This window comes from Schistocerca gregaria, chromosome 9, assembly GCF_023897955.1.
Source record: "Schistocerca gregaria isolate iqSchGreg1 chromosome 9, iqSchGreg1.2, whole genome shotgun sequence".
Classification (NCBI taxonomy): domain Eukaryota; kingdom Metazoa; phylum Arthropoda; class Insecta; order Orthoptera; family Acrididae; genus Schistocerca; species Schistocerca gregaria.
The window spans coordinates 365,972-380,645 of NC_064928.1; the positions used below are offsets into that span (position 1 = coordinate 365,972).

At 27.1% G+C, this 14,674-nt stretch overlaps 1 long non-coding RNA gene across 1 annotated transcript in view; it reads right to left on the reverse strand.

Moving 5' to 3' along the window:
- The window catches only part of LOC126291648 (uncharacterized), a 16,099-nt gene continuing 1,425 nt past the window's right edge, over window positions 1-14,674 (reverse strand). Inside the window, exon 2 of the long non-coding RNA XR_007551833.1 lies at window positions 1-463. This is a non-coding gene — a long non-coding RNA (uncharacterized LOC126291648). The remainder of the gene's footprint in view (window positions 464-14,674) is intronic.

Sequence of the window (14,674 nt, forward strand, 5' to 3'; positions counted from 1 at the left end):
TTTCCGCCTGTTTATCAAAAACATGTCCTCTTGTTTATACTTTGAGGTCTGGCCTGCTCACTGAGCGTATTTTTAGAGAGCCGCGGTATTTTGACCGTGCAAAGGTAGCATAATCATTAGTCTCTTAATTAGTGGCTGGAATGAATGGCTTGACGGGAAATCAACTGTCTCGTAATAAATTTTTGAACTTAACTTTTGAGTCAAAAGGCTTAAATTCTTCTTTAGGACGAGAAGACCCTATAGAGCTTGACCATTTTACTTTTATATAGTTTTTTGTTTGTCTTTCTATATTTAATGATGATTTTTGTTGGGGTGACATGAAGAATAGATAAACTCTTCATTATTATATCATTTATTTATGTTTGTTATTTTGATCCATAATTTATGATCATAAGATTAAGTTACCTTAGGGATAACAGCGTAATTGTTTTTGAGAGCTCATATCGACAAAGCAGATTGCGACCTCGATGTTGGATTAAGAAAAATTTTGGGTGCAGGAGCCCAATGATTAGGTCTGTTCGACCTTTAAATTCTTACTTGATCTGAGTTCAGACCGGCGTGAGCCAGGTCGGTTTCTATCCTAAGATTATTAATCCATATTAGTACGAAAGGACCATATGGTTAAAATATTTTTTGTTATATTGATTAATATTAATTTATTTACTATTTTGACAGATTAATGTGTTGAATTTAGAATTCGTTTATGTAGATTTTTTTCTACAAATAGTATTGATACTTTATGATTTATTTATATTTATTTTGAATTTTCTTTTATTGGTTATTTGTGTTTTAATTAGTGTTGCCTTTTTAACTTTATTAGAGCGTAAGGTTTTAGGTCATATTCAGATTCGAAAGGGTCCAAATAAGGTAGGTTTTGTTGGAATTCCTCAGCCATTTAGGGATGCTATTAAGTTAATTTGTAAGGAGCAGCCAATTCCTATTATATCTAATTACCTACTTTATTATTTTTCCCCTGTTTTTAATTTAATGATTTCTTTAGCCGTTTGAGTAATTTTTCCTTATTTAACTTCTATGTGTTCTTTTTCTTATGGATTTTTATTTTTTTTATGTTGTACTAGGTTAGGTGTTTATACTGTTATAATTGCTGGTTGATCTTCTAATTCAAATTATTCATTATTAGATAATCTTCGTTCTGTTGCTCAAACAATTTCTTATGAAGTTAGTTTAGCTTTAATTTTATTGTCTTTAATTATTTTAATTGGTAGTTTTAATATGTTTGATTTTATAAACTATCAGCTTTATTGTTGATTTATTATTATTTCTTTTCCTTTAGCTTTAGCTTGTTTTGCTTCTTGTTTAGCTGAAACTAATCGTACTCCTTTTGATTTTGCTGAAGGGGAATCTGAGTTAGTTTCAGGATTTAATATTGAGTATGGTGCGGGTGGTTTTACTTTAATTTTTTTAGCTGAATATACTAGAATTGTCTTCATAAGAATATTATTGGCTTTAATTTTTTTAGGTGGTGATTTTTATTCTTTTATATTTTTTATTAAGCTTGCTATTATATCTTTTGGTTTTATTTGGGTTCGTGGAACATTACCACGGTTTCGTTATGATAAATTAATGTACTTAGCTTGAAAAAGTTTTTTACCTTTATCTTTCAATTTTTTTATTTTCTTTGTTGGTTCAAAGATTTTATTTATATCATTTGTTACGTGAAATTTTTTGAGAAAAGTTAATAGAAGAGTTAAACTTCTAATTTTATGTTTTCAAAACATATGCTTTTCCTAAGCTAATTAACTTTATTGACTTAATTAATTTATCTCATGCGTTTGCGACATGGACATTAATTAAGAAATATGTAAAGTAGATAGTTGTTAAGATTTGACCTGTTATAATATAAGGTTCTTCAACAGGTCGTTTACCAATTCACGTTAGTAAGCATACAACAACTACTATAATTCAGAATAAAATTTGATTAATAGGGTAAAATTGAATGCCTCGGAATGGTGTTTTATTATAAAATGGTAAAATTATTAAGATTCTAATTGATAAAAGTAATGCAATAACACCTCCTAATTTATTAGGGATAGTAGATCGTAGAATTGCATATGCAAATAGGAAATATCACTCTGGTTGAATGTGAACTGGTGTTACTAATGGGTTGGCAGGTACAAAGTTATCTGGATCTCCTAATAGGTAAGGATTGATTAAACATAGTATAATTAATAATGATGTTATTATTACAAATGTAATAGAATCCTTAAAGGTAAAGTATGGATGGAATGGAATTTTTTCAATATCTCCTTTTAGTCCAAGAGGATTATTAGATCCTGTTTGGTGAAGAAAAAATAAATGAATTGCTGCTATAGCAGCAATAATAAATGGTAATACAAAATGGAATGTGAAGAATCGATTTAATGTTGGATTATCAACAGCGAATCCTCCTCATACTCATTGGACTAAATCTGTTCCTAAGTATGGGATTGATGATAATAAATTAGTAATTACTGATGCACCTGAAAATGATATTTGGCCTCAGGGTAAGACATATCCCATAAATTCAGTTGCTATAACTAAAAATAAAATCACTGTACCAATTATTCAGGTATGTATATATATATAAGATCCGTAGTAAATTCCCCTTCCTACATGTAAGTAAATACAAATAAAAAATATAGATGCTTCATTTGCATGTAAGGTTTGGATAATTAAACCATTATTTACGTCTCGGCAGATGTGTACTACACTACTGAATGCTATTTCAATATTTGATGTATAATGTATAGCTAAAAATAGTCCAGTTACGATTTGAATTACCAAACATAACCCTAATAGGGATCAAAAATTTCATCAAAATGAAATATTTGTTGGGGCAGGTAAGTCAATTAAAGAGTTATTAATAATTTTAATTAAAGGATGTCTTAATCGTAAGGGTTTATTCATTAGTAATTATCTTATTTTACGAATAGGTCCCTGATTAATATTAGTGATTTTAACAACTGGTAGTAGTGCTAAAAATAAATAAATTATTATTATTATTGTAATAATGAATGTTGGTCTGTTATATAATTTTTCTAAAGATATTGTTATTTCTTGATAATTGATTGAATTATCAATATTTATAGTTTTGGTGTTTTTGAAAAAGTCTATAAATATAGATATATCTAGAATAATTAATATTGATATGATAAATATTCACATTATTAATGTAATAATTATAGTAATTGATTTAGGCTGAAATATTTCGTTTGATGCAATTCTTGTAATGTAAATAAATAATACTAGTATACCACCAAGAAATGTTAAAAATAAAATATATGATAATCAATATCTTTCTATTATTGTTCCTGTTATTAATCCAACTAGGAAGGTTTGAAGGATAATAAAAAGCATTATTGATATTGGGTGTCTTAATTTAATTAAATTAATATTTATTACATTTGATAATGATATAATTATTATTATGATCATTTCAGGGGTTAGTTTATTTAAAATATCGGTTTTGGGGACCGATGATGGAAGCTTTTCCACCTCTGAAGTTTTAAAAGTGGGGGCTGGACCTATTTCCGGTTTACAAGACCGGCGTTTTTTTTAAACTATTAAAACTAATGTTTATATTCTCTATTTTTACTTCTTTATTGATTTATTTTGCTGGTGTTTATGTTTTTTCTTCTAAACGTAAACATTTATTAATGGTTCTTTTGAGATTAGAATATATTGTTCTTTCTTTATTTATATTAGTTATTGTTTTTCTTATTGAGTTTGATTATGATTATTATTTTCCTGTTATTTTTTTAGTTTTTTCTGTTTGTGAGGGTGCTTTAGGTCTTTCTATTTTAGTTTCAATAATTCGTTCTCATGGTAATGATTTTTTTAATTCTTTTGGTTTATCTTAATGTTAAAGTATTTATTTATAACTATTTTTTGATCCCTCTTTGTTTATTAAATAACTGTTGATGGTTGGTTCATTCTTTAATGTTTCTGTCGAGTTTTGTGTTTATAATTTGTGTTTATTCATATGCTGATTTGAATATAATAAGATATTATTTTGTATTGATTATTTTTCTTTTAGTTATATTTTGCTTAGTTTTTGGATTTGTTCTTTAATAATCACTGCTAGAGGTTCAGTTTATTTAAGTTCATATCATACTAATTTTTTTGATTTTAATAATTATGCTTTACTGTTCATTTGCTAGATTAAGTCTTCTTTCTTTTTATATTTTTTTGGGGGCTAGATTAGTTCCTACTTTACTTTTAATTTTGGGTTGGGGTTATCAACCTGAGCGTTTGCAGGCTGGTGTTTATTTAATTTTTTATACTTTGGTTGCTAGATTACCTTTATTATTAGTTTTATTTAAGGTTTATGATTTTTCTAATACTTTATGTTTTCCTTTATTAGTTGATTTTGGTTCTTATTATTTTATGTTTTATGTATTTATAATTTTGGTTTTTTTAGTTAAGATACCTATGTTTTTGGTTCATTTATGACTTCCTAAGGCTCATGTAGAGGCCCCTATTTCAGGTAGAATGATTCTTGCTGGTGTTTTATTAAAGTTAGGTGGTTATGGTATTTTTCGTGTTATAAAGGTTATTTCTTATTTGAGTTTAAAGTTTAATTATTTTTGATTATCTTTGGGTTTATCTGGGGGTGTTATTGTAAGATTTATTTGTTTTCGTCAGGTTGATTTAAAGTCTTTAATTGCATATTCTTCTGTTCTCTTTCTCTAATGGTTGGTCATGGTTTATGTTCTTCTGGTTTATTTTGTTTATATAATATTATTTATGAACGTTTAGGTAGACGAAGATTATTAATTAACAAGGGTATAATTAATTTGATGCCAAGAATGGCTTTATGATGATTTCTTTTAAGATCATCAAATATGGCTGCTCCTCCTTCTTTAAATTTGTTAGGTGAAATTAGATTATTAAATAGAATTATATCTTGATCTTCTTTTAGATTCTTTGCTTGATTTTTTTATCTTTTTTTAGTGCTGTTTATACTTTGTATATATATTCTTATTCTCAGCATGGAAATTATTATTCTGGTGTTTACACTTGTTCTCTTGGTTATTTTCGTGAATATCATCTTTTACTTTTACATTGATTGCCTTTAAATATTCTCTGTTTAAAGGGTGAATATTTCTTTGTTTAGTTTGCTTAAGTATTTTAATTAAAAATATTGTTTTGTGGAATCAATGATATGAAGTTTTTCATCTTAGGCCGTGAATTTATTTTCTATTTGTTCTTTGAGTTTTTTTTCTTTGTTTTTTTCGAGAACTATAATTTTTATTTTAGGTATTTATTATTTAATAATTGATTATAGAGTTTTTGTTGAGTGAGAGCTTTTCAATTTAAATGGTTCTATAGTTGTTATAACTTTAATTTTGGATTGAATATCTCTTATTTTTATATCTTTTGTTATATATATTTCTTCTTTGGTTATTTATTATAGAGAGGATTATATATCTGGTGAAAAGAATATAAATCGTTTTATTATTATTGTTTTAATATTTATTCTTTCTATAGGTTTTTTAATTATTAGTCCTAATTTAATTAGAATTTTATTAGGTTGAGATGGTTTAGGTTTAGTTTCTTATTGTTTAGTTATTTATTATCAAAATGTAAAATCTTATAGTGCTGGTATATTAACTGCACTTTCTAATCGTATTGGTGATGTTGCTATTTTAATTTCTATTGCATGAATGTTAAATTTTGGTGGTTGCAATTATATTTATTATTATGATTTTATTTCTAATTCTTTTGAAATAAAGCTCATTACTATATTAATTGTTTTAGCAGCTATAACTAAGAGAGCTCAGATTCCTTTCTCTTCATGACTTCCTGCTGCTATAGCAGCTCCTACTCCTGTTTCTGCTTTAGTTCATTCTTCTACTCTTGTTACTGCTGGTGTTTATTTATTAATTCGTTTTAGACCAATATTAGATACTTATAATTGAGGTTGATTTTTACTTTTAATTGGTTGTATAACTATATTTATGGCTGGATTGGGCACTAATTTTGAATTTGATTTGAAGAAGATTATTGCTCTTTCTACTTTAAGACAACTTGGTTTAATAATAAGAATTTTGGCTATGGGTTATCCAAAGCTTGCATTTTTTCATTTATTGGCTCATGCTTTATTTAAGGCATTATTATTTATATGTGCAGGTTCAATAATTCATAATTTGAAGGATTCTCAGGATATTCGTTTTATAGGATCAATTGTTAATTTCATACCTTTAACTTCAGTTTGTTTTAATGTTTCTAGTTTATCTTTGTGTGGAATACCTTTTTTAGCGGGATTTTATTCAAAGGATTTAATTCTTGAGATGGTTTGTTTAAGATGAATTAATTGTTTAATTTTTTTTCTTTATTTTTTTTCTACTGGTTTAACTGCTTCTTATTCTTTTCGTTTGTTTTATTATTCAATATCTGGTGATAATAATTTTTATTCTAGATTTTCTTTTGATGATAAGGGTTATTATATTTCATTTGGAATAATTGGTCTATTGTTTGTTGCTGTTTTTGGTGGTAGTCTTTTATCTTGATTAATTTTTCCTATTCCTCATGTGATTGCTTTACCTTATTATTTAAAGTTTTTAACTATTACAGTTGTTATTTTACGTGCTTATTTAGGTTATCTTATTTCTAATTTTGATTTTTCTCATAATTTGTTTTTTTAAGTATACTTTCTTTTGTCAGATTTGCTGGTTCTATATGATTTATACCTTTTCTTTCAACTAAGTTTATTAGATATATTCCTTTAAAAATAGGTTATTATTCATCTAAGTCATTTGATTTTGGTTGGGGTGAATTACTTGGTGGTCAAGGTTTATATAGATTATTTATTTATTTAATTGGTTATATTCAAGGTTGATATGATTCTAATTTCAAGATTTATCTTTTAACTTTTATTTTTTGAATATTTATTTTGGTAATATTATTTTTCGTTTACTTAAATAGCTTATAATTAGAGCGTGACACTGAAGATGTTAAGGAAGTATTTTTACTTTTAGGTATTTATAAATATAGATATATAATTTTTAAAGTGAAAATGTAATGTTTTATTTAAACTATATAAATTTTAGAAATGTTAACGGAGTTTAACCGCTAATATAAAAAGTTAGCAGCTTTCATATTGGCTTTACATTTCCTTAATTGGAACTATTATAGTTCAATTATATTATTAACAGTAATACGCCTCTTTTTGGCTTCAATTAATAAGAATAAGGGTAGTATATACCAATCTTCCAGGTCGAAACTGACTGCAATATTTCGCTTCTTATTCTATTTAAGGTTGATTGATATTATCAATACTTTTTGAATGCAACCCAAATGTTATGTTTAACTACAACCCTTTATTCTGCTCATTGTAATGCTCCTTGATTTCATTCATGGTATAGTCCACCTAGTAGAACTAGAATAAAAAATATTGTTGATACTGTTCAGATTATAATGTCTGATGTTTTAAAAATAATTACAATTGGTAGAATTAGTGCAATTTCTACATCAAAAATTAAAAAGATTACTGCGATTAGGAAGAATCGTAGTGAGAATGGTATTCGTGCTGATCTTTTTGGATCAAACCCATATTCAAATGGTGATCTTTTTTCTCGATCATTAATTAATTTTTTTGATAGTGTTGTTGCCAGGATTATAACAATTATTGGAATAATAAATCTAATGAAAACTCTTGTGGATAGAATTAGAATTGTTTTTCTTGATTTATATCAAGCTTTCTGATTGGAAGTCAAATGTACTATTTATACTAGAAAAACAATTATCTACCTCATCAATAAATAGAGATATATAAGAATAATCATACTACGTCTACGAAGTGTCAGTATCATGCTGCTGCTTCAAATCGAAAGTGGTGTCTTGGTGAGAATTGATTTATTGAGTGTCGAAGTAGACATGTTGATAAAAAGATTGTTCCAATAATTACGTGTAAACCATGGAATCCTGTTGCAACAAAGAATGTTGACCCATAAACTGCATCTGCAATGGTAAAAGGTGCTTCTCAATATTCATATGCTTGGAGTATTGTAAAGTATAGTCCTAATAACACTGTGAAGAATAATCCTTGTAGTGCTTGAGTATGATTAGATTCCATTAAACTATGATGTGCTCATGTTACTGTTACTCCTGATGCAAAAAGAATAGCTGTATTAAGTAATGGAATTTGTATAGGGTTAAAGGGTTGAATTCCTATTGGAGGTCATAGTATTCCTAGTTCAATTGTTGGTGCTAATCTTCTTCTAAAGAATGCTCAAAAAAAAGAAACGAAAAATAATACCTCTGATGCAATAAATAAAATTATTCCTTATCGTAATCCAATTGATACATATCCTGTATGTAATCCTTGATATGTTCCTTCTCGTACTACATCTCGTCATCATTGAATTATGGTTAGTAGGGTAATTCCAAATCCAATTATAAATAAGTTAATATTAAATAGGTGGAATCATTTTGCTAGTCCTGATACTAGGACTATTGCTCCAATTGCTCCTGTTAATGGTCAAGGTCTATAGTCTACTAAGTGGAATGGGTGGTTTGAGTGAGTTGTTAACATAGGTTTAATATACTTCTCTAGAATATAGAGTTCGTAGAATTGAGAAAACATAGGCTTGAATTATTGCTACTGCTGATTCTAGAATTAATAGAAGTATTTGTCCAATAATTAGTAATGAGATTAAGTTTATTGCTATAGATGGTCCTGTGTTTCCTAATAAGGTTAATAATAAGTGTCCTGCAATTATATTTGCTGCTAACCGTACTGCTAATGTACCTGGTCGAATAACATTACTAATTGTTTCAATTAGTACTATAAATGATATTAATGCGGGCGGTGTACCTTGTGGTACAAGGTGTGTAAATATATGATTAGTATGGTTAATTCATCCAAATAATATAAATCTTAGTCATATAGGTAGGGCAATTGCAAATGTTAATGCTAAATGTCTTGTTCTAGTAAAAATATAAGGGAATAAACCTATGAAATTGTTAAATAATATTATAATAAGAATTGAGATGAAAATGAATGTTGTTCCATTAAATGATTTTGGTCCAAGTAGTGTTTTAAATTCATTATGTAAGGTTAAATTTAGTTTATTTCAGATAATGTTAATTCGTGATGGTGTAAGTCAAAATAGTGATGGGATTAATAATAGTCTTAGAAATGTTCTAGTTCAATTTAATGATAAATTAAAGATGTTAGTTGATGGGTCAAATGTTGAGAATAGATTTGTTATCATTTTCAATTTAAGTTTTTTATTTCAATTGTTCCTTTTTCTGCTCTTTTAATAAGGTTAGGTTTAAATGAGAAGAAGTTTATTTGATGAAACAAGATTAATGTAGCTGAAAATATAATGAATAGTGAGAATCATATAAGAGGGGATATTTGAGGGATTTGGATATAATTTCCCCATCAGAAGTAGTCGTTAATTTACTATTATTTGGTTTAAGAGACCATTACTTACTTTCAGTCATCTGATGAATTTCAAGGTGTACTAATTTTTTTAGTTACTTTAGATTGACACTCTAATGTTATTTATTTTAACTAACTCCTTAAATTATCTTAGATAATCACTTAATAAATAAATTTACTGAAGTTCTTTCAATTACAATTGGTATAAATCTGTGGTTTGCTCCACAGATTTCTGAGCATTGTCCAAAGAATAATCCAGGTCGATTTATTGTGAATGTTCCTTGATTTAACCGACCTGGCGTTGCATCAATTTTAACCCCTAATGCAGGAACTGCTCATGAGTGTAGAACATCTGATGCTCTTGTTAATACTCGTACTTCTGTATTTATTGGTAGGATTGTTCGGTTATCTACATCTAGCAGTCGAAATCCATCATTTTCTAGGTCTTGTTCTGGTGTTATATAAGTGTCAAATTCTACGTCTATGAAGTCTGAATATTCATATCTTCAATATCATTGTCGTCCAATGGTTTTAATTGTGATTATTGCATCTACTGAATCATCAAGTAAATATAATAGTCGTAATGATGGAAGGGCAATAAAAATTAATGTAATTGCTGGTAAAGCTGTTCAGATTGTTTCAATTAAATGTCCATGAAGTATATTACGGTTAGTATAGGCAATAAATAATATATAACTTAAGGCATAACCTACAATTACTGTAATTAATAATAATATGACTATAGTATGATCATGAAAGAATGATAATTGTTCCATTAATGGTGAAGCTCCATCTTGAAGAGATAAATTTTATCATGTTGCCATTAATAAATATTTTCTAATAAAAGGTCAAACCTTTATTTGTAGAGCTTAAATCTACTGCACTAATCTGCCATATTAGAATCTAGAGATTAATGGTAATTCTGAGTAACTATGTTCAGTAGGAGGGTTATTTTGTAGTCATTCTGTTGATCTTCTTATGTTAGCTCTAAATATAATTGCTCGGTTTGTAACCATTCTTTCTCATATAATTACAATGAATATAATGATTCCTACAATAGAAATTGTAGACCCAATTCTTGATACTACGTTTCATGATGTATATGCGTCTGGGTAGTCTGAGTATCGTCGAGGTATTCCTGCTAATCTTAGGAAATGTTGAGGAAAGAATGTTAAGTTTACTCCAATGAATATAATTGTAAATTGGATTTTTCATCATGTATTATTTATAGTTAATCCTGTAAATAGTGGATATCATTGAATGACACCTCCTATAATTGCAAATACTGCTCCTATAGATAATACATGAAAGTGGGCTACTACATAATATGTATCATGTAATACAATATCAAGTGATGAATTTGCTAATACTAATCCTGTTAATCCACCAATTGTAAATAGGAAAATAAATCCTAGAGCTCATAATAATGGTGGATTGAACTTGAATTTAGTTCCATATAATGTAGCTAATCATCTAAATACCTTAATTCCTGTAGGTACAGCAATAATTATTGTTGCTGATGTAAAATATGCTCGTGTGTCAACATCCATTCCTACTGTAAATATATGATGTGCTCATACAATAAATCCTATTAGTCCAATTGATAGTATAGCATAAATTATACCTAATGTTCCAAATGATTCAATTTTTCCTCTTTCTTGACATACAATATGTGAAATAATTCCGAACCCCGGTAGAATTAAAATATAAACTTCTGGGTGTCCAAAGAATCAAAATAGATGTTGATATAGAATTGGGTCACCCCCTCCTGCAGGGTCAAAGAATGATGTATTTAAATTTCGATCTGTTAATAATATAGTAATAGCTCCTGCTAAAACTGGAAGTGAAAGAAGGAGAAGTAATGCTGTAATAGCTACTGATCATACAAATAAAGGTGTTTGATCTAAAGTTATACTTTCTGATCGTATATTAATTGCTGTTGTAATGAAATTTACTGCACCAAGAATAGATGATACACCTGCTAAGTGTAGTGAAAAAATAGCTAGATCTACAGATGCACCCCCGTGTGCAATAGCTCCTGCTAGAGGAGGGTAAACTGTTCATCCTGTACCAGCACCATTATCTACTATAGAAGATGTAAGAAGAGGGTTCATGAAGGTGGTAGTAATCAAAAACTTATATTATTTATTCGTGGAAATGCTATATCTGGTGCACCAATTATTAGTGGAACAAGTCAATTACCAAATCCACCAATTATAATAGGTATTACTATAAAGAAAATTATTACAAATGTGTGAGGTGTAATAATAACATTATAAATCTGGTCATCCCCAATTAGAGATCCGGGTTGACCAAGTTCAGCACGAATAAGTATTCTTATTGATGTTCCTACTATTCCTGCTCATGCTCCAAATAGAAAATATAAAGTACCAATGTCCTTATGGTTTGTTGAGAATAATCATTTTTGCGGTAAGATGGCTGAATTTTAGGTGGTAGACTGTAAATCTACTTATGAGATGTTTTCTCTCTTATCATATTTAGGTCTTATATTCAATTATGATTCTAGACTGCAATTGTAGAGTTGTAAAATTTTACTAAGGCCTAAAAGATTATTCCTTTAATTATAAGTTTGAAGGTTATTAGTTTGATTAACTTAAGTCCTTAGTATAATGAAATTAAGGTTGATGTTGAAATCAATCCTATTGTTGAAATTATTACTGTTATAGGAAGAATGATTCTTGATTTTTGGGACTTTATCTTTATAGATCACGAATTTTCTGTGTATGATATAATTAGAGCTGAGAATCTAATACGTATATAGTAGTAGAGTGTAATTGTAGTTAATACAACTATAATAGTTATAATAGTTGTTATATTGTTTTCTATTAACGATTGTATTACAATTCATTTTGGTAAGAATCCAAGGAATGGTGGTAGTCCACCTAAAGATAATAAAGATAAGAATATTATGAATTTAATTTCGGTTTTTATATTTCTGGCTGAATAAATTTGATTTATGAAAAATAAATTTATTTGCTTAAATAATAAAACTATAATTAATCTTAATAGTGAGTAAATAATGAAGTATAGTTCTCAGATGTTTTCTCTGACTGTTAATGATCTAATCATTCAGCCTAGATGTCTGATTGATGAATATGCTAAAAGTTGTCGTAAGGATGTTTGATTTAAACCTCCTATTGCCCCAATAATAATTCTTAATATAATAATTGTTCAAATAAAAGTTCTTAATTGAATACAATAGGATAAGACCATTATTGGGGCGATTTTTTGTCATGTTATTAATGTTAAACAATTATTTCATCTTGATGCTCCTATAACTTCTGGAAATCAGAAATGGAAAGGTGCAGCTCCAATCTTTAATAATAGTCTAGATCTAATTATTATTGATGGGATAAATTCTGTTTCCCATCCCATGGGATATTTTATTTGAATCAGCAAAATTGAAAATAATAATATTGTCGATGCTATTGCTTGGACAATAAAATATTTAATTGGTGATTCGTTTATTATTATATTGTTATTTCTTGTTAGGAGTGGAATAAATGAAAGTAAGTTGATCTCAAGTCCTATTCAAAAACCAAATCAGGAATTTGATGAAATGGACAGGATCGTTCCTATCATTAATGTTGATAGGAAGAGAAGTTTTGTAGAGTTGTTGGTCATTAAAAAGGAGAGGATTGATACCTCTATAAATGGGGTATGAACCCATTAGCTTGTTTAGCTTACCTTTTTACATTAAGGTGTATGATGCACGTTAGTTTTTGATACTAAAGGAGGTAGTTTAATTCTATCTTATGTAATTTTAAATGAAGGTAATTTTATTTACTTTATTTACCCTATCAAGGTAACCCTTTAATCAGGCACTTCATTTATTTAATATATAAATCGAAAGTTTTTCTTTGAAATTCTTTTATGTATTATTTTGTTTAATTGGAATTAATTTATCCTGCTCCTTTTATATATATATATATATATATATATATATATATATATATATATATATATATAATAAATAAATTATATTAATATATTACATTTAATTACAATTAAAAGATTATAAACTCATCTTATTATTATTAATTGATTATTATAATACATTCATTTACCTAGGATTATAGCTACTTATGTTATTAGCTTAAAATAGGTTATTATAATATAATATATATAATAATATGAAATTTAATATTTAATATTATTATAATTGGATATAATAATAAAATTATTAATTTTAAATATAAAATATTATAAATATATAAATAATTATATTAATTATAATAATATAATTAACATAAATTATCTATAATTAGATTATTTTACTAATATATATATAAGTTAACTTAATATAAAAAAAGAATTCATAATAATAACATATTATATTAAATTACATAATTGTATAAATATATTTATTATATTATTTAATCTCTCTTTATTTATTAGTGAAAAGAAAGATTAAATAAGAAAGAACATAATACATTTATTGCTATACATGTTCCATATTAATCTTTAATTATATATAATAGAGAAGTTGTTGTGGTCATACAGGGGAGCGTTTTTTTTGTTAATGTTTGTGGTTTTTTCTTTTTTTTAAATATTTGAATCTTTTATTTTTTCCTGTTTTAATAAATTTAAAAATTTCTTATCTTTTATTTTTAAAAGTTTTATTCTTGCTTGTTTATTCACTTTTTCTTTGTATGATATGTAAGTTTTGTTAGACTAAATGTTCTTTTTGCAGTAATTTGATTTAATTATCAAGTGATTTTGGATTTAGCAATTGATTTAGTATCGGCATAATTCGTGCCAGCAGCCGCGGTTATACGATTGATACAAGTGAATATTATTGGTTAAAACAGTTGTTTATACTATTAGGGTTGAAATATAAATTTGTAAGGCGAAATGTTAAAATTTATTTGTGGCCCTTTTTATGAATCTGTGAAATTTAAATAATAAACTAGGATTAGATACCCTATTATTTTAAATGTTAATTATATTTACCAGGGTACTATTAGTTAAGGTCTTTAAACCCAAAGAATTTGGCGGTATCTCATTCCATTCAGAGGAACCTACCCCATGATTGATAATACATTATTTACTCTACTTAATTTATTTGTTTGTATATCTCCGTTATCAGAGAATCTTTTTAGAGTTATAATTCTCAAGATTTATAATTATAAAATATTTCAGGTCAAGTTGCAGCTTATAGTTAAGAGGAGGTGGGTTACAATAGATTTTTGTTTATAACGGATTTGATAGTGAAATACTGTTAATGAAGGTGGATTTGATAGTAATTTAATTTATTAAATT